Raw genomic sequence first — 22,039 nt, 5'->3', positions numbered from 1 at the left:
AGTTCTTACCAATCCAACAGTGTTCTATGCTGCCACCTCTGTCCGTGTCAGGAACTGTCCAAAGCAGGTGGTGTGTGCTCCTGCTCTGAACATGCCTTCCTACAGGGCATACAGCACATATATGCACTTTTCCTTGACTAGTAAGGCTACGTTCACACGGCCGTTGTCTTCCGTCCGCTTTTCTCCCGTCACTGCCTCCTAAACAGACCACACTACTAACCATTCTGTGGCATCCTTTTGCATCAGTTCTTCATGTTAGTATGAAAAGTTAGCCGCCTACAGACTCCCTGGCTGCGGAAATCTGCGGGGGGCTGGGAGGCTACATTCGTGCTCATGCTATCAGAAGTTATTAAGCAGGGGAGCGAGCGGCAGGGTCTGCTCCCCTGCAATGTATATAGTGTATTTTTATTTTATGTCCATTCAGGGCTCCCAGCAGGGTTTTTAAAGTCACATAGTGCTGCAGGGGCCATATCTCTATAGAAGCGCTGCGGGGGGGACTATATGTCTTGCCACCCCCCCAGCGCTGCTATACGTCTTGCCCCCCACTGCGCTATATATATATATATATATATATATATATTGCCCCTGCAGCGCTATAGAAAGTGTCCACACAACTCTGTATAAACAGTGCTCCCTGCTGCGCTAGATATGGTGCCCCCACAGCGATATGTGTCAAATGTGTCATGATTAGAGATGAGCGAACTTACAGTAAATTCGATTCGTCACGAACTTCTCGGCTCGGCAGTTGATGACTTTTCCTGCATAAATTAGTTCAGCTTTCAGGTGCTCCGGTGGGCTGGAAAAGGTGGATACAGTCCTAGGAGAGAGTCTCCAGCCCACCGGAGCACCTGAAAGCTGAACTAATTTATGCAGGAAAAGCATCAACTGCAGAGCCGAGAAGTTCGTGACGAATCGAATTTACTGTAAGTTCGCTCATCTCTAGTCATGATTCTATCAGCAGGGGATCGGGCTGGTGGTGGAAGCTCAGCACAATGCCGCCTGCTTCCCCAGTTGACAGAATCCTTATGACACATAGTGCTGCGGGGGCTATATGTATATAGAAGCACTGTGGGGGCGTAGTGCAGCGGGGGGCACTGTATGTATATAGCGCTGCGGGGGCACTGTATATACAGTAAAATCTCCCTTCGTTGATTAGGGTAAAACAAGCAGAAGAACTTTTTCTTAACCCATCAACAATAAAAAATAAAGAGCAGTGGGGAAATAGATAGGTTTAAAAGTTAGGAATAAAATGTTTTTTTTTGCAGGGAAGCAAAGGTTTTGGGAGGGGGGTAAAATGAACAAATGTCTCATATCTTTGATCAAAAATGAGAAAGTTAGGAAAGGTATAACTGCGTTAAAAACTAAACAAGGAAATATTACTAAATGATCCACAGATTATCCTGTCTCAATTCCCTCTAGAATCAATAAGCACAACTCGTACAATATGCCCCCTCAAACTGCTGTTGAAGGATTGCATACATTGTGCAAGATGCTCACTGGACTACATTTTCCAACATGGAGGCCATCTAGTTATGGGGATTTCACACATTAACAGCCAAAAACAGACAGTAACTATTACAATTAAATTCTCAGTAGACCTTTTGAGTTTAAAGTCCCCACAGTGTAAGCAAAGACTCACAGCGATCTCCAATTTCTGCTTTACAACTCTCTTTCAGCTGCCTCTCTTCCAAAGCAACACTCAGAGCAAGCTCAGAACTGAGTCCCAGACTAAGATTTAACCTCTTCAGGACGCCGGGCGTATGCATACGCCCGTGGGAATTCCGGTCCCCGCCGCTAGACGGTTGGGGACCGGACCGGGATGCCAGTTGAAATCATTAAGCAGGCATCCCGGCACATCGCCAAGGGGGGGTCCTGAGAACCCCCCCCATGTCGGCGATCGCAGAAAATCGCATGTCAATTCAGACATGCAATTTTCTGCTATTCCCGGCTGATCGGGTCTCTGGTGACCCAATCATCCGGAAAATAGGGATGATCGGAGCTGTCAGTGACATCCCTGATCATCCTGAGGGATAGGAGCGAGGTCGCAGTGCTGCGATCTCCTCCTATCCCCTGCCATTGGTCAGAACGGATTCTGACCAATGGCAGCGCAGAACGGGGGGGTTGCCATGGCAACCCCCGTTCTGCCCACCCCTGGATGTCGGGCAGAACGGGGGAGAAGATGGAGGCCGGTACCTGAGAAGAAGATGGCCTGGGGGCCTGCAGATCGTCGCTGGAGACAGGCGCCGGTAGTGAAATGACGGTGGGGGGCTTTGGGAAAGGAAGGGGGCAGTAAGCAATATTTACTGCTGCCCTTCCTAGTGGGTGCCAAACTGCAACTCCCAGCATGCCCAGACAGCCAAAGGCTGTCTGGGCATGCTGGGAGTTGTAGTTTTGCAACATCTGGAGACCACTTTTACGTTTGGAGACCACTTTTACAGTGGTGCCCAAACGGTAGCCCTCCAGTTGTTGCCAAACTACAACTCTCACAGGGGTGTGGAAATAAAAAAAAAAAACTAATTGTCCAAGGGACTAAAGCGGAACACAATCTATTGTCCCTCAAGAAAATCCACTTGTCCTGGTAGATGAAATAATTTGAACCAAAATAGTACGATCCACCCCACTAGACCACCAGGGATGGATATAAGATCCCTTTAGACACTGGTGATCTAATGGTTTAATAGCGGCCACGACGATCGCAGCATGCCAGGATTAGCGGCCGGAGAGCTATAAGCTCCTTTTACACCCGAGGCAAGCCCCATCTGACCCCTGTAACTCCAATCTCTCCATATACAGGGATGTATGAGGGTAATCTTATGTGTCGTGATCTGTAGTTTTTATCTGAACCATTTATTATCAGAACTTTTATTAGGAAAGGGGCTTATTCACATATATACGCACTTCTTAAAATATTTTAATCACTATTTTTCAGTCTTCATAGGGACTTATATATGGAGTCTTTTGATTGGAAACCCCTCTGTGGGCACGCGGCCATAGGTCGCCATGGATGCCTTTCAGGGCACACCGGTTGGCCGGCCATCTGTCTTTGTGGAATGTCTAAAAATGTATTTATTTTTTACTTGCGGCTACGGCCGCTCTATCCCCCCCAGTCTTCCGGACGTTCTATCCCCCCTCTCCTACGGCCGCTCTATCCCCCCAGTCCTCCGGCCGCTCTATCCCCTTTGGCTGCTCTTTACACCTTCCTCCGGGCCGCTCCTCCCTCCTTCCCCGGCCGCGCACACTGCTGCGCTAACGGAAAGCGCAGGGGCTGCCCCGCAGCTGCGCACGTCTGCTTCCAACTCCTGGCGCCGGGTGTCCATTCCTCGGCGTGAGGAAGAAGTGGGCGATGGTGCAAAGCTGGTGAGAAATGACTGGGGTTAGGCGACCGTGGACGGGAGGGGGGTGGGATATATGTATGTATGATGTGTGTAATATGTATGGTGTGTATTATGTATGTATGGTTGTGTGTATTATGTATGTATGATGTATTTATGTATGATGTGTATATGTATATATTATGGCTTTGTGTATGTATAATGGATGATGTGCATATGTATGTATTATATATTAGGGATCGACCGATATCGTTTTTTTAGGGCCGATACCGATAATCGGTGGAGGTTAGGGCCGATAGCCGATAACTTATACCGATATTCCGGTATAAGTTACCGGATATTTATCCCCCCGCGACACCGCTGCAGATCATTGATTTAAAGCGGGCGCTTTAAATCAATGCACTGCAGTGGCTTTTGCGGTGCCATAGGCCGCCACCACCCGTTTCTCTCCCCCTACCTGTCAGGGTGGTCTGGGCCATCCATCCTTCCTGTAGTGTCCGGCGGCATTCCGGGTGGAGGGTGAACCGGTCCGGACTGTCCTTCTCCGGGGGTCATCTTCTCCACTCTGGGCAGGCTCCGGCCTAGTAACGCAGCATAGACGCCGCTGAGCAGTGACGCCCGTGCGCAGCGGCGCACCTGACGTCACGGCGTCTATGCAGCGTACTAGGCTGGAGCCTGCCCGGAGTGGAGAAGATAACCCCCGGAGAAGGACAGCCCGGACCGGTTCACCCTCCACCCGGAATGCCGCCGGACACTACAGGAAGGATGGATGGCCCGGACCACCCCCATTACGGGTAAGTTTAATTTTTTTTATTGACTCGGAGGGTGGGGGAGGGTATAGCGGTATGGGCAAAAATCCATACCGTGGGAGAAAAAAAAAACGGTATCCGGTTCATACCGGTATACCGCCCAGCACTACAGTGGGGGGGTGCGACGCGGTGCGGTGGGTGCGGCGAGTCGGGGGGGGGGCGGTCGCGGTGCAGTGGGGGGCGGTGCGGAGCATTATCGGCAAGGTAATTGCAGATACCGATAATGCCCAAAATCGTGATTATCGGCCATACCGATAATCGGTCGATCCCCTTTATATATGTGATGTATGCATGTATTATATATGTATGATGTTTGTATGTATTTATGCATTATGTATGTATGATGTGTGTGTGTGTGTGTATATATATATATATATATATATATATATATATAAAAATATGTGTGTATGTATGTATGACGTATGTATATATGTATCATGAATCAGAACAAAAGAAAAGAAAGTTGCCTCCAGCTCTTCCAAGGATAACGGTGCTTGTAGTATTAAACCATCAAACCTTTAATCTGTATACATTATAAATAGAAAAAGGTGGACATCATAAAAGAAAAGTGAAACTCCAGTGCGTTTTGAGCTAAACTACATTTAGCTCAAAACGTGTTGGAGTTTCACTTCTCTTTTATGATGGATGTCCACCTTTTTCTATTTTTAATGCATACAGATTAAAGGTTTGATGTTTTAAAACTACAAGCACCTTGAAAGAGGCAACTTTTTTGTTCTGATACACGGGACACGGCCCACTCTCTGCAGTCCTTGCTCTTCTACCAGCAAAAATACTATAAACTACTGCAGCACCGACCTAGCATGCAACACGCTAGCTGAAATAATATTTTTTTAATGTATTTTATATTAGGCACCCCATTCCCCACACAGCACCCATAGCACCCCTCAAACACACTCAGCACCCCTCAAACACACCACTCAAACACATAGCACCTCTAACACACAGCACCCCTCGGCCACACATCACCTCTCACACAGCACCCCCACAAACAGCACCTCACAATCAGCACCCCCACAAATAGCACCTTTAGACAAACGATACCCCAAAAACACACAGCACCCCTCAGCCACACATGACCTCTCACACAGCACCTCACAATCAGCACCCCCACAAATAGCACCTTTAGACAAACCATACCCCAAAAACACAGCACCCCTCGGCCACACATCACCTCTCACACAGCACCCCTCAAACACACACACACAGCACCCCCACAAACAGCACCTCACAATCAGCACCCCCACAAACAGCACTTTAGACAAACGATACCCCAAAAACACACACAGCACCCCTCAAACATACATGACCCCACACACATCAGTATTCTGATTTAATTGCTGTGCTGGCACTTTGATGGGCTTTGATGGCGTGCATTACGGTTTGGGCACTCAGGCTCAAGAAGGTTCGCCATCACTGTATAGTAGTACAGTTAAGGTTATTGTGTAACATGCTGGGAGTTGTACACACACATCATACACACACAGACATCATACACACACATCATACACACACAGACATCATACACACACATCATACACACACACACATCATACACACACACACATCATACACACACAGACATCATACACACACATCATACACACACATCATACACACACATCATACACACACATCATACACACACACAATCACACACAGACATCATACACACACACAATCACACACAGACATCATACACACATCATACATACACAATCATACACACAGACATCATACACACACATCATACATACATCATACACACATCATACACACACAATCATACACACATCATACACACACAATCATACACACATCATACATACACAATCATACACACATCATATATACACAATCATATCTACACAGACATCACACACACACACACACATCATATATACACAGACATACACACACATCATATCTACACAGACCTCATACACACACACATCATATCTACACAGACATCATACACACATCATATCTACACAGACATCATACACACATATCTACACAGACATCATACACATCTACACAGACATCATACACACATATCTACACAGACATCATACACACACATCTACACAGACATCATACACACACATCATATCTACACAGACATCACACACACACAATCATATCTACACAGACATCATACACACACATCATATATACACAGACATCATACACACACATCATATATACACAGACTTCATACACACACATCATATATACACAGACATCATACACACACATCATATATACACAGACATCATATATACACAGACATCATACACAGACATCATACACACACAGACATCATACACACATCATACATACACAGACATACACACATCATACATACACAGACATCATACACACATCATACATACACAGACATCATACACATATCTACACAGACATCATACACACATCATACATACAGACATCATATAGACACAGACATCATACACACATCATATAGACACAGACATCATACACACATCATATCTACACAAACATCATACACACATCATATCTACACAGACATCATACACACATATCTACAGACATCATACACACATCTCTACACAGACATCATACACACATCTCTACACAGACATCACACACACACATCATATCTACAGACATCACACACACACATCATATATACACAGACATCATACACACACATCATATATACACAGACATCATACACACACATCATATATACACAGACATCATACACACACATCATATATACACAGACATCATACACACATCATACACAGACATCATACACACATCATACACACATCATACATACACAGACATCATACACACATCATATCTACACAGACATCATACACACATCATACATACACAGACATCATACACACATCATACATATACAGACATCATATACACACAGACATCATACACACAGACATCATATAGACACAGACATCATACACACATCATACATACACAGACATCCTACACACATCATACATACACAGACATCCTACACACATCATACATACACAGACATCCTACACACATCATATATACACAGACATCCTACACACATCATACATACACAGACATCCTACACACATCATATATACACAGACATCCTACACACATCATATATACACAGACATCATACACACATCATACACACACAGACATCATACACACATCATATCTACACAGACATCATACACACATCATACATACACAGACATCATACACACATCATACATATACAGACATCATATAGACACAGACATCATACACACAGACATCATATAGACACAGACATCATACACACATCATATATACACAGACATCATACACACATCATACATACATCATACATACACAGACATCATACACACATCATACATACACAGACATCATGCACACATCATACATACAGACATCATATAGACAGACATCATACACACATCATATAGACACAGACATCATACACACATCATACATACACAGACATCATACACACATCATACATACACAGACATCATACACACATCGACATCCTACACACATCATACATACACAGACATCCTACACACATCATACATACACAGACATCCTACACACATCATACATACACAGACATCCTACACACATCATACATACACAGACATCCTACACACATCATACATACACAGACATCCTACACACATCATACATACACAGACATCCTACACACATCATACATACACAGACATCCTACACACATCATACATACACAGACATCCTACACACATCATACATACACAGACATCCTACACACATCATACATACACAGACATCCTACACACATCATACATACACAGACATCCTACACACATCATATATACACAGACATCCTACACACATCATACACACACAGACATCATACACACATCATACACACACAGACATCATACACACATCATACATACACAGACATCATACACACATCATACATACACAGACATCATACATACACAGACATCATACACACATCATACATACACAGACATCATACACACATCATACATACACAGACATCATATACACATCATACATACACAGACATCCTACACACATCATATATACACAGACATCCTACACACATCATATATACACAGACATCATACACACATCATACACACACAGACATCATACACACATCATATATACACATACATCATACACACACACATCATATATACACAGACATCATACACACACATCATATATACACAGACATCATACACACACATCATATATACACAGACATCATACACACATCATATATACACAGACATCATACACACATCATATATACACAGACATCATACACACATCCTATATACACAGACATCATACACACATCCTATATACACAGACATCATACACACATCCTATATACACAGACATCATACACACATCCTATATACACAGACATCATACACACATCATATATACACAGACATCATACACACATCATATATACACAGACATCATACACACATCATATATACACAGACATCATACACACATCATATATACACAGACATCATACACACATCATATATACACAGACATCATACACACACATCATATATACACAGACATCATACACACACATCATATATACACAGACATCATACACACACATCATATATACACAGACATCATACACACATCATATATACACATCCTATATACACAGACATCATACACACATCATATATACACAGACATCATACACACATCATATATACACAGACATCATACACACATCATATATACACAGACATCATACACACATCATATATACCAGGGATGTGGAAATCCTATAGCCAGACGCCCGGGACAAGTAGTTTTGGGCTTCGGGCAGGTGAATTGTTTATAGATTTAGCCCTGTATCGGGCGAGCAGGGACAAACAGACTTCCTTCCCCCTTATTTTTCTTTAATGTCGGTGTGAGGCGCAGTCTGTACCTCACACCAGCGCTCAGAGTGTATGGAGGGGGCGGCGGCCTCCAGCTGACTGCAGAGCCCCCTTATCTCCCCTCCTGGAGGATGGACGGAGCTCAGAAGACACAGCAGGGGAAAGAGAGGATGTAGACAGCTCCATCCCCCACACACAGCTCCATCCCCCGCACACTGCTCCATCCCCCACACACAGCTCCATCCCCCACACACAGCTCCATCCCCCACACACAGCTCCCCCCTCCCCCTCCCCTGCTCTGTCTAGACAGGACCTAATCCACCACGGGGAGGTTGCTAGTTTGCACGGGGAAAACACAGAGCAGGGGGAGGACGGAAATCTCACCTCACACCGGCCGGGACTACAGCTCTGATGTCCACTCATGGCGGCTCAGGTGAGGAGGCAGAGAATACAGGCGGCGGCAGGAAGGGTGGTTGTATATGTATGGTGTGAGTGTGAGTGTGATGTGTGTATGTAATGTATGATGGGGGGCAGCGGCAGGTGTATGTATGATGTGTGCATATGTATGGTGTATATCAGTGTTTCCCAACCAGGGTGCCTCCAGCCCTGGGCATGCTGGGAGTTGTAGTTTTGCAACAGCTGGAGGCACCCTGGTTGGGAAACACTGGTGGATATGTATGGTGTGAGTGTATGTGTGTATGATGTCTATGTGTGATGTGTATGTAATGTATGATGTGGGGTGGGCAGCGGCGGGTGTGTGTATGGTGTGAGTGTATGTGTGTATGTAATGTATGATATGGGGGCAGTGGTGGGTGTGTGTATGATATGTGTATGCATGAATGTTTTGTATAGGAGCGGACTGTCACGTCGGGCATTAGGGCAGTTGTGCCATCTAATTTTATTTATTTTTAGTGGCACCCGCACTAAATTGCACCCCCAGAATCCCGCCCTTCATACTCACCCGACGACCAAGAGCCCCACGGATGCAGACAAACACGCCCGAACCAAAACTACAACTCCCAGCATGTTGGACCATAACCTAAACTGTAGAACTATAAAGTGCAACATGCTGGGAGTTGTAGTTTTGGTTCGGGTCAGCTGCAGAGCTATAGGCTGCATCAGGGCATGCTGGGTGTTGTAGTTACTAACTGTAATTCCCAGTATTCCTTGACACAGACTATGACTCTGCAGCTGACACAAACCAAAACTACAACTCCCAGCATGTTACACAATAACCTTAACTGTAATACTATACAGTGCAACATGCTGCAACACCCACACAACCATAGACTGTATCAGGGCATGCTGGGTGTTGTAGTTATCTAGTAACTAAATGCAACTTCCAGCATTTTCTGACACAAAATGCAGCACATAAACAGGAGAAGCAGAACCCCCCCCCCCCCCCCCGCCCAGTAACACATAAGTTCCTATTGAGACTGAAAAATAGTGATTAAAATATTTTACAAAGTGCGTATGTATGTGAATAAGCCCCTTTCCTAATAAAAGTTTCCAATTTTCTTTAAATAAAAATAATGTACAAAAATAAACATAAGTGGTATCGCTGCATGTGGAAATGTCCGGACTATTAAAATATGATGTTAATTAAACCGTACGGTGAACGGTGTAAATGTAAATAATAGTCCAGAATTGCTCATTTTTGGTCACTTCATATGAGAAATTTTTTATAAGGTGATCAAAAAGTTACATCTAGACTTTTCTGGGCTTGTCTGGGGTGTAAGAGGATCTACAGCTCTCCCTCCGCTAATAGCCTGGCATGCTGCGATCACCTATTAACCCATTAGATCACCGCTGTCAGCAGTGTCTAAAGGATCTTATATCCATCCCTGGTGGTCTAGTGGGGGGGATCAGACTATTTTGGTTGAAATTATTTTATCTACCAGGACAAGTAGATTTTCTTGAGGGACAAGTAGATTGTGTTCCGCTTTAGTCCCTTGGACAAGTAGTTTTTTTTTAAATTTCCACACCCCTGTATACACAGACATCATACACACAAAGTACAATTGGTGATGCATAAAACAAGCCCTTATATGGGTTTGTAGGTGCAAAACTTAAAGCATTATGATTTTTAGAAGGGAAGGAGGAAAAAACGAAAATGCAAAAACGGAAGTTTGCTGAGTCTGTAAGGTGAAAATAGAGTCCTTAACCCCTTAAGGACGCAGGACGTAAATGTACGTCCTGGTGAGGTGGTACTTAACGCACCAGGACGTACATTTACGTCCTAAGCATAACCGCGGGCATCGGAGCGATGCCCGTGTCATGCGCGGCTGATCCCGGCTGCTGATCGCAGCCAGGGACCCGCCGGCAATGGCCGACGCCCGCGATCTCGCGGGCGTCCGCCATTAACCCCTCAGGTGCCGGGATCAATACAGATCCCGGCATCTGCGGCAGTTCGCGATTTAAATGAACGATCGGATCGCCCGCAGCGCTGCTGCGGGGATCCGATCATTCATAACGCCGCACGGAGGTCCCCTCACCTTCCTCCGTGCGGCTCCCGGCGTCTCCTGCTCTGGTCTGTGATCGAGCAGACCAGAGCAGGAGATGACCGATAATACTGATCTGTTCTATGTCCTATACATAGAACAGATCAGTATTAGCAATCATGATATTGCTATGAATAGTCCCCTATGGGGACTATTCAAGTGTAAAAAAAAATGTAAAAAAATGTAAAAGTAAAAGTAAAAAAAAAGTGAAAAATCCCCTCCCCCAATAAAAAAGTAAAACGTCCGTTTTTTCCTATTTTACCCCCAAAAAGCGTAAAAAACATTTTTTATAGACATATTTGGTATCGCCGCGTGCGTAAATGTCCGAACTATTAAAATAAAATGTTAATGATCCCGTACGGTGAACGGCGTGAACGAAAAAAAATTAAAAAAGTCCAAAATTCCTACTTTTTTAATACATTTTATTAAAAAAAAAATTATAAAAAATGTATTAAAAGTTTTTTATATACAAATGTGGTATCAAAAAAAAGTACAGATCATGGCGCAAAAAATGAGCCCCCATACCGCCGCTTATACGGAAAAATAAAAAAGTTATAGGTCATCAAAATAAAGGGATTATAAACGTACTAATTTGGTTAAAAAGTTTGTGATTTTTTTTAAGCGCAACAATAATATAAAAGTATATAATAATGGGTATCATTTTAATCGTATTGACCCTCAGAATAAAGAACACATGTCATTTTTACCAGAAATTGTACGGCGTGAAAACAAAACCTTTCAAAATTAGCAAAATTGCGTTTTTCGTTTTAATTTCCCCACAAAAATAGTGTTTTTTGGTTGCGCCATACATTTTATGATATAATGAGTGATGTCATTACAAAGGACAACTGGTCGCGCAAAAAACAAGCCCTCATACTAGTCTGTGGATGAAAATATAAAAGAGTTATGATTTTTAGAAGGCGAGGAGGAAAAAATGAAAACGTAAAAATTAAATTGTCTGAGTCCTTAAGGCCAAAATGGGCTGAGTCCTTAAGGGGTTAAGAAGTTAAAATTCTATCAGTGATCCCTCTATGTGCAAATGTAAGTACTCACACAAGTCACTCCAGCTCCACTCCTCACAACAGATATCTCCGGTCTTACAACTCTCTTTCAGCTGCCTCTCTTCCAAAGCAACACTCAGACAGAGCAAGCGCAACAACTGAGTCCTAGACTAAGATTTAAAGGAGAACTCCAGAATATAAAAATTGTCCCCCATACTGCTGGAAGTAAAAAAATAAAAGATGTACATACCTTCCACCGCTCCCCCGGGGCACGTTCCACTTCCTGGTTGCTGGTGGTCGGCGAGTCATACTGCGCTCAGCCAATCACCAGCCGCAGTCCCGACTCAGCTGGCGATAGGCTGAGCGGCAGTGTGACGTTTTCGGCCCCAAGTGCCGGTGTAGTGAAGAATTTGGTGTCTTGAAGCGTTCTCACACTGCTGCTCAGCCTATCGCCAGCCGAGTTGGACTTCGCTGTGGCTGGTGATTGGCTGAGCGCAGTATGACTCGCCGACCACCGGCAACCAGGAAGAAGATCGTGGCGGAGACTGGAGCCGGTTACCGGAGGCCCCAGGGGGAGCGGAGGAAGGTATGTACATCTTTATTTTTTTTACTGCCGGCAGTATGGGGGACAATTTTTATATTCTGGAGTTCTCCTTTAAGCACCTGTGACCAATCTACCCCTCCCGCTAGAGGCAGAGTAGAGGAGAGAAGAGAAAAAAAAGGTGAGGTGTATAACACTATGGAGGAGCAGAGTGAGGTGTATAACACTATGGAGGAGCAGAGCGAGGTGTATAACACTATGGAGGAGGAGAGCGAGGTGTATAACACTATGGAGGAGGAGAGTGAGGTGTATAACACTATGGAGGAGCAGTGTGAGGTGTATAACACTATGGAGGAGCAGAGTGAGGTGTATAACACTATGGAGGAGCAGAGTGAGGTGTATAACACTATGGAGGAGGAGAGTGAGGTGTATAACACTATGGAGGAGCAGAGTGAGGTGTATAACACTATGGAGGAGGAGAGTGAGGTGTATATAACACTATGGAGGAGCAGTGTGAGGTGTATATAACACTATGGAGGAGGAGAGTGAGGTGTATATAACACTATGGAGGAGCAGTGTGAGGTGTATATAACACTATGGAGGAGGATAGTGAGGTGTATATAACACTATGGAGGAGCAGTGTGAGGTGTATATAACACTATGGAGGAGCAGTGTGAGGTGTATATAACACTATGGAGGAGCAGTGTGAGGTGTATATAACACTATGGAGGAGGATAGTGAGGTGTATATAACACTATGGAGGAGCAGTGTGAGGTGTATATAACACTATGGAGGAGCAGTGTGAGGTGTATATAACACTATGGAGGAGGATAGTGAGGTGTATATAACACTATGGAGGAGCAGTGTGAGGTGTATATAACACTATGGAGGAGCAGTGTGAGGTGTATATAACACTATGGAGGAGCAGTGTGAGGTGTATATAACACTATGGAGGAGGATAGTGAGGTGTATATAACACTATGGAGGAGCAGTGTGAGGTGTATATAACACTATGGAGGAGCAGTGTGAGGTGTATATAACACTATGGAGGAGCAGTGTGAGGTGTATATAACACTATGGAGGAGCAGAGCGAGGTGTATAACACTATGGAGGAGGAGAGCGAGGTGTATAACACTATGGAGGAGGAGAGTGAGGTGTATAACACTATGGAGGAGGAGAGTGAGGTGTATATAACACTATGGAGGAGGAGAGTGAGGTGTATATAACACTATGGAGGAGCAGTGTGAGGTGTATATAACACTATGGAGGAGGAGAGTGAGGTGTATAACACTATGGAGGAGGAGAGTGAGGTGTATATAACACTATGGAGGAGGAGAGTGAGGTGTATATAACACTATGGAGGAGCAGTGTGAGGTGTATATAACACTATGGAGGAGGAGAGTGAGGTGTATATAACACTATGGAGGAGCAGTGTGAGGTGTATATAACACTATGGAGGAGGATAGTGAGGTGTATATAACACTATGGAGGAGCAGTGTGAGGTGTATATAACACTATGGAGGAGCAGTGTGAGGTGTATATAACACTATGGAGGAGCAGTGTGAGGTGTATATAACACTATGGAGGAGGATAGTGAGGTGTATATAACACTATGGAGGAGCAGTGTGAGGTGTATATAACACTATGGAGGAGCAGTGTGAGGTGTATATAACACTATGGAGGAGCAGTGTGAGGTGTATATAACACTATGGAGGAGCAGAGCGAGGTGTATAACACTATGGAGGAGGAGAGCGAGGTGTATAACACTATGGAGGAGGAGAGTGAGGTGTATAACACTATGGAGGAGGAGAGTGAGGTGTATATAACACTATGGAGGAGGAGAGTGAGGTGTATATAACACTATGGAGGAGCAGTGTGAGGTGTATATAACACTATGGAGGAGGAGAGTGAGGTGTATAACACTATGGAGGAGGAGAGTGAGGTGTATATAACACTATGGAGGAGGAGAGTGAGGTGTATATAACACTATGGAGGAGCAGTGTGAGGTGTATATAACACTATGGAGGAGGAGAGTGAGGTGTATATAACACTATGGAGGAGCAGTGTGAGGTGTATATAACACTATGGAGGAGCAGTGTGAGGTGTATATAACACTATGGAGGAGCAGTGTGAGGTGTATATAACACTATGGAGGAGCAGTGTGAGGTGTATATAACACTATGGAGGAGCAGTGTGAGGTGTATATAACACTATGGGGGAGCAGTGTGAGGTGTATATAACACTATGGGGGAGCAGTGTGAGGTGTATATAACACTATGGAGGAGCAGTGTGAGGTGTATATAACACTATGGAGGAGCAGTGTGAGGTGTATATAACACTATGGAGGAGCAGTGTGAGGTGTATATAACACTATGGAGGAGGAGAGTGAGGTGTATAACACTATGGAGGAGGAGAGTGAGGTGTATATAACACTATGGAGGAGGAGAGTGAGGTGTATATAACACTATGGAGGAGCAGTGTGAGGTGTATATAACACTATGGAGGAGGAGAGTGAGGTGTATATAACACTATGGAGGAGCAGTGTGAGGTGTATATAACACTATGGAGGAGCAGTGTGAGGTGTATATAACACTATGGAGGAGCAGTGTGAGGTGTATATAACACTATGGAGGAGCAGTGTGAGGTGTATATAACACTATGGAGGAGCAGTGTGAGGTGTATATAACACTATGGGGGAGCAGTGTGAGGTGTATATAACACTATGGGGGAGCAGTGTGAGGTGTATATAACACTATGGAGGAGCAGTGTGAGGTGTATATAACACTATGGAGGAGCAGTGTGAGGTGTATATAACACTATGGAGGAGCAGTGTGAGGTGTATATAACACTATGGAGGAGCAGTGTGAGGTGTATATAACACTATGGAGGAGCAGTGTGAGGTGTATATAACACTATGGAGGAGCAGTGTGAGGTGTATATAACACTATGGAGGAGCAGTGTGAGGTGTATATAACACTATGGAGGAGCAGTGTGAGGTATATAACACTATGGAGGAGCAGTGTGAGGTGTATATAACACTATGGAGGAGCAGTGTGAGGTGTATATAACACTATGGAGGAGCAGTGTGAGGTGTATATAACACTATGGAGGAGCAGTGTGAGGTGTATATAACACTATGGAGGAGCAGTGTGAGGTGTATATAACACTATGGAGGAGCAGTGTGAGGTGTATATAACACTATGGAGGAGCAGTGTGAGGTGTATATAACACTATGGAGGAGCAGTGTGAGGTATATAACACTATGGAGGAGCAGAGTGAGGTGTATATAACACTATGGAGGAGCAGTGTGAGGTGTATATAACACTATGGGGGAGCAGTGTGAGGTGTATATAACACTATGGAGGAGCAGTGTGAGGTGTATATAACACTATGGAGGAGCAGTGTGAGGTGTATATAACACTATGGAGGAGCAGTGTGAGGTGTATATAACACTATGGAGGAGCAGTGTGAGGTGTATATAATACTATGGAGGAGCAGTGTGAGGTGTATATAACACTATGGAGGAGCAGTGTGAGGTATATAACACTATGGAGGAGCAGTGTGAGGTGTATATAACACTATGGAGGAGCAGAGTGAGGTGTATATAACACTATGGAGGAGCAGTGTGAGGTATATAACACTATGGAGGAGCAGAGTGAGGTGTATATAACACTATGGAGGAGCAGTGTGAGGTATATAACACTATGGAGGAGCCGCGCGGTGTATATAACACTATGGAGGAGCCGCGCGGTGTATATAACACTATGGAGGAGCAGTGTGAGGTGTATATAACACTATGGAGGAGCAGAGTGAGGTGTATATAACACTATGGAGGAGCAGAGTGAGGTGTATATAACACTATGGAGGAGCAGTGTGAGGTGTATATAACACTATGGAGGAGCAGGGTGAGGTGTATATAACACTATGGAGGAGCAGTGTGAGGTGTATATAACACTATGGAGGAGCAGTGTGAGGTGTATATAACACTATGGAGGAGCAGTGTGAGGTATATAACACTATGGAGGAGCAGTGTGAGGTGTATATAACACTATGGAGGAGCCGCGCGGTGTATATAACACTATGGAGGAGCAGTGTGAGGTGTATATAACACTATGGAGGAGCAGAGTGAGGTGTATATAACACTATGGAGGAGCAGTGTGAGGTGTATATAACACTATGGAGGAGCAGTGTGAGGTATATAACACTATGGAGGAGCCGCGCGGTGTATATAACACTATGGAGGAGCCGCGCGGTGTATATAACACTATGGAGGAGCAGTGTGAGGTGTATATAACACTATGGAGGAGCAGTGTGAGGTGTATATAACACTATGGAGGAGCAGTGTGAGGTGTATATAACACTATGGAGGAGCAGTGTGAGGTATATAACACTATGGAGGAGCAGAGTGAGGTGTATATAACACTATGGAGGAGCAGTGTGAGGTGTTTATAACACTATGGAGGAGCAGTGTGAGGTGTATATAACACTATGGAGGAGCAGTGTGAGGTGTATATAACACTATGGAGGAGGAGAGTGAGGTGTATATAACACTATGGAGGAGGAGAGTGAGGTGTATATAACACTATGGAGGAGCAGTGTGAGGTGTATATAACACTATGGAGGAGCAGTGTGAGGTATATAACACTATGGAGGAGCAGTGTGAGGTGTATATAACACTATGGAGGAGCAGTGTGAGGTATATAACACTATGGAGGAGCAGTGTGAGGTGTATATAACACTATGGAGGAGCAGTGTGAGGTATATAACACTATGGAGGAGCAGTGTGAGGTGTATATAACACTATGGAGGAGCAGTGTGAGGTGTATATAATACTATGGAGGAGCAGTGTGAGGTGTATATAACACTATGGAGGAGCAGTGTGAGGTATATAACACTATGGAGGAGCAGTGTGAGGTGTATATAACACTATGGAGGAGCAGAGTGAGGTGTATATAACACTATGGAGGAGCAGTGTGAGGTATATAACACTATGGAGGAGCAGAGTGAGGTGTATATAACACTATGGAGGAGCAGTGTGAGGTATATAACACTATGGAGGAGCCGCGCGGTGTATATAACACTATGGAGGAGCCGCGCGGTGTATATAACACTATGGAGGAGCAGTGTGAGGTGTATATAACACTATGGAGGAGCAGAGTGAGGTGTATATAACACTATGGAGGAGCAGTGTGAGGTATATAACACTATGGAGGAGCAGAGTGAGGTGTATATAACACTATGGAGGAGGCAGTGTGAGGTATATAACACTATGGAGGAGCCGCGCGGTGTATATAACACTATGGAGGGAGCCGCGCGGTGTATATAACACTATGGAGGAGCAGTGTGAGGTGTATATAACACTATGGAGGAGCAGTGTGAGGTGTATATAACACTATGGAGGAGCAGAGTGAGGTGTATATAACACTATGGAGGAGCAGTGTGAGGTGTATATAACACTATGGAGGAGCAGTGTGAGGTGTATATAACACTATGGAGGAGCAGGTGAGGTGTATATAACACTATGGAGGAGCAGTGTGAGGTATATAACACCTATGGAGGAGCAGTGTGAGGTGTATATAACACTATGGAGGAGCAGAGTGAGGTGTATATAACACTATGGAGGAGCAGTGTGAGGTGTAATATAACACTATGGAGGAGCAGTGTGAGGTATATAACACTATGGAGGAGCCGCGCGGTGTATATAACACTATGGAGGAGCCGCGCGGTGTATATAACACTATGGAGGAGCAGTGTGAGGTGTATATAACACTATGGAGGAGCAGTGTGAGGTGTATATAACACTATGGAGGAGCAGTGTGAGGTATATAACACTATGGAGGAGCAGAGTGAGGTGTATATAACACTATGGAGGAGCAGTGTGAGGTGTATATAACACTATGGAGGAGCAGTGTGAGGGTATATAACACTATGGAGGAGGCAGAGTGAGGTGTATATAACACTATGGAGGAGCAGTGTGAGGTGTATATAACACTATGGAGGGAGCAGTGGTGAGGTGTATATAACACTATGGAGGAGCAGTGTGAGGTGTATATAACACTATGGAGGAGGAGAGTGAGGTGTTATATAACACTATGGAGGAGGAGAGTGAGGTGTATATAACACTATGGAGGAGCAGTGTGAGGTGTATATAACACTATGGAGGAGGAGAGTGAGGTGTATATAACACTATGGAGGGAGCAGTGTGAGGTGTATATAACACTATGGAGGAGCAGTGTGAGGTATTTAACACTATGGAGGAGCAGTGTGAGGTGTATATAAACACTATGGAGGAGCAGAGTGAGGTGTATATAACACTATGGAGGAGCAGTGTGAGGTGTATATAACACTATGGAGGAGCCAGTGTGAGGTATATAACACTATGGAGGAGCCGCGCGGTGTATATAACACTATGGAGGAGCCGCGGCGGTGTATATAACACTATGGAGGAGCAGTGTGAGGTGTATATAACACTATGGAGGAGCAGAGTGAGGTGTATATAAACACTATGGAGGAGCAGAGTGAGGTGTTTATAACACTATGGAGGAGCAGTGTGAGGTATATAACACTATGGAGGAGCAGTGTGAGGTGTATATAACACTATGGAGGAGGAGAGTGAGGTGTATATAACACTATGGAGGAGGAGAGTGAGGTGTATATAACACTATGGAGGAGGAGAGTGAGGTGTATATAACACTATGGAGGAGCAGTGTGAGGTGTATATAACACTATGGAGGAGCAGTGTGAGGTGTATATAACACTATGGAGGAGCAGAGTGAGGTGTATATAACACTATGGAGGAGCAGTGTGAGGTGTATATAACACTATGGAGGAGCAGTGTGAGGTGTATATAACACTATGGAGGAGCAGTGTGAGGTTGTATATAACACTATGGAGGAGCAGTGTGAGGTGTATATAAAACTATGGGGGGAGCAGTTGTGAGGTGTATATAACACTATGGAGGAGCAGTGTGAGGTGTATATAACACTATGGAGGAGCAGTGTGAGGTGTATATAACACTATGGAGGAGGATAGTGAGGTGTATATAACACTATGGAGGAGCAGTGTGAGGTGTATATAACACTATGGAGGAGCAGTGTGAGGTGTATATAACACTATGGAGGAGCAGTGTGAGGTGTATATAACACTATGGAGGAGCAGTGTAAGGTGTATATAACACTATGGAGGAGCAGTGTGAGGTGTATATAACACTATGGAGGGAGCAGTGTGAGGTGTATATAACACTATGGAGGAGCAGTGTGAGGTGTATATAACACTATGGAGGGAGCAGTGTGAGGTGTATATAACACTATGGAGGAGCAGTGGTGAGGGTGTATATAAACACTATGGAGGAGCAGTGTGAGGTGTATATTAACACTATGGAGGAGCAGTGTGAGGTGTATATAACACTATGGAGGAGCGAGGTGTGAGGTGTATATAACACTATGGAGGAGCAGTGTGAGGTGTATATAACACTATGGAGGAGCAGTGTGAGGTGTATATAACACTATGGAGGAGCAGTGTGAGGTGTATAGAACACTATGGAGGAGCAGTGTGAGGTATATAACACTATGGAGGAGCAGTGTGAGGTGTATATAACACTATGGAGGAGCAGTGTGAGGTGTATATAACACTATGGAGGAGCAGTGTGAGGGTATATAACACTATGGAGGGAGCAGTGTGAGGGTATATATAACACTATGGAGGAGCAGTGGCGCGGTGTATATAACACTATGGAGGAGCAGTGTGAGGTGTATATAACACTATGGAGGAGCCGCGCGGTGTATATAACACTATGGAGGAGCCGTCGGCGGTGTATATAACACTATGGAGGAGCAGTGTGAGGTGTATATAACACTATGGAGGAGCAGTGTGAGGTATATAACACTATGGAGGAGCAGTGCGAGGTGTATATAACACTATGGAGGAGCAGTGTGAGGTGTATATAACACTATGGAGGAGGAGAGTGAGTGTATATAACACTATGGAGGGAGCAGTGTGAGGTGTATATAACACTATGGAGGAGCAGTGCGAGGTGTATATAACACTATGGAGGAGCAGTGTGAGGTATATAACACTATGGAGGAGCCGCGCGGGTGTATATAACACTATGGAGGAGCAGTGTGAGGTGTATATAACACTATGGAGGAGCCGCGCGGTGTATATAACACTATGGAGGAGCAGTGTGAGGTGTATATAACACTATGGAGGAGCAGTGTGAGGTGTATATAACACTATGGAGGAGCAGTGTGAGGTGTATATAACACTATGGAGGAGCAGTGTGAGGTGTATATAACACTATGGAGGAGCAGTGTGAGGTGTATATAACACTATGGAGGAGCAGTGCGAGGTGTATATAACACTATGGAGGGAGCAGTGTGAGGTGTATATAACACTATGGAGGAGCAGTGTGAGGTGTATATATCACTATGGAGGGAGCAGTGTGAGGTGTATATAACACTATGGAGGAGCCGGCGCGGTGTATATAACACTATGGAGGAGCAGTGTGAGGTGTATATAACACTATGGAGGAGCAGTGTGAGGTGTATATAACACTATGGAGGAGCAGTGTGAGGTGTATATAACACTATGGAGGAGCAGGGTGAGGTGTATATAACACTATGGAGGGAGCAGTGTGAGGTATATAAACACTATGGAGGAGCAGTGTGAGGTGTATATAACACTATGGAGGAGGATAGTGAGGTGTATATAACACTATGGAGGAGCAGTGTGAGGTGTATATAACACTATGGAGGAGCAGTGTGAGGTGTTATGATAACACTATGGAGGAGGATGTGAGTGTTATATAACAACTATGGAGGAGCAGTGTGAGGTGTTAATAAACACTATGGAGGAGGCAGTGTGAG

At 44.4% G+C, this 22,039-nt stretch overlaps 1 protein-coding gene across 2 annotated transcripts in view; it reads right to left on the bottom strand.

The window, feature by feature from the left end:
* The window catches only part of PRKAG1 (protein kinase AMP-activated non-catalytic subunit gamma 1), a 62,840-nt gene that overhangs the window by 15,681 nt on the left and 25,120 nt on the right, over positions 1-22,039 (bottom strand). The window contains exon 1 of one of the 2 annotated variants that reach the window (XM_056562225.1): positions 10-125. The exons of the other annotated variant lie outside the window; for it this stretch is intronic. The gene's annotated coding sequence lies outside the window, so the exon portion shown is untranslated. Of the gene's footprint in view, positions 1-9; positions 126-22,039 lie in introns of those variants that run through there. 2 annotated transcript variants of the gene reach the window in all.

The sequence above is a fragment of the Hyla sarda genome, chromosome 2, assembly GCF_029499605.1.
Source record: "Hyla sarda isolate aHylSar1 chromosome 2, aHylSar1.hap1, whole genome shotgun sequence".
Lineage (NCBI taxonomy): Eukaryota > Metazoa > Chordata > Amphibia > Anura > Hylidae > Hyla > Hyla sarda.
Note: the sequence above shows the minus strand (reverse complement) of the source record. Positions and strands in the feature narration are given on the sequence as shown.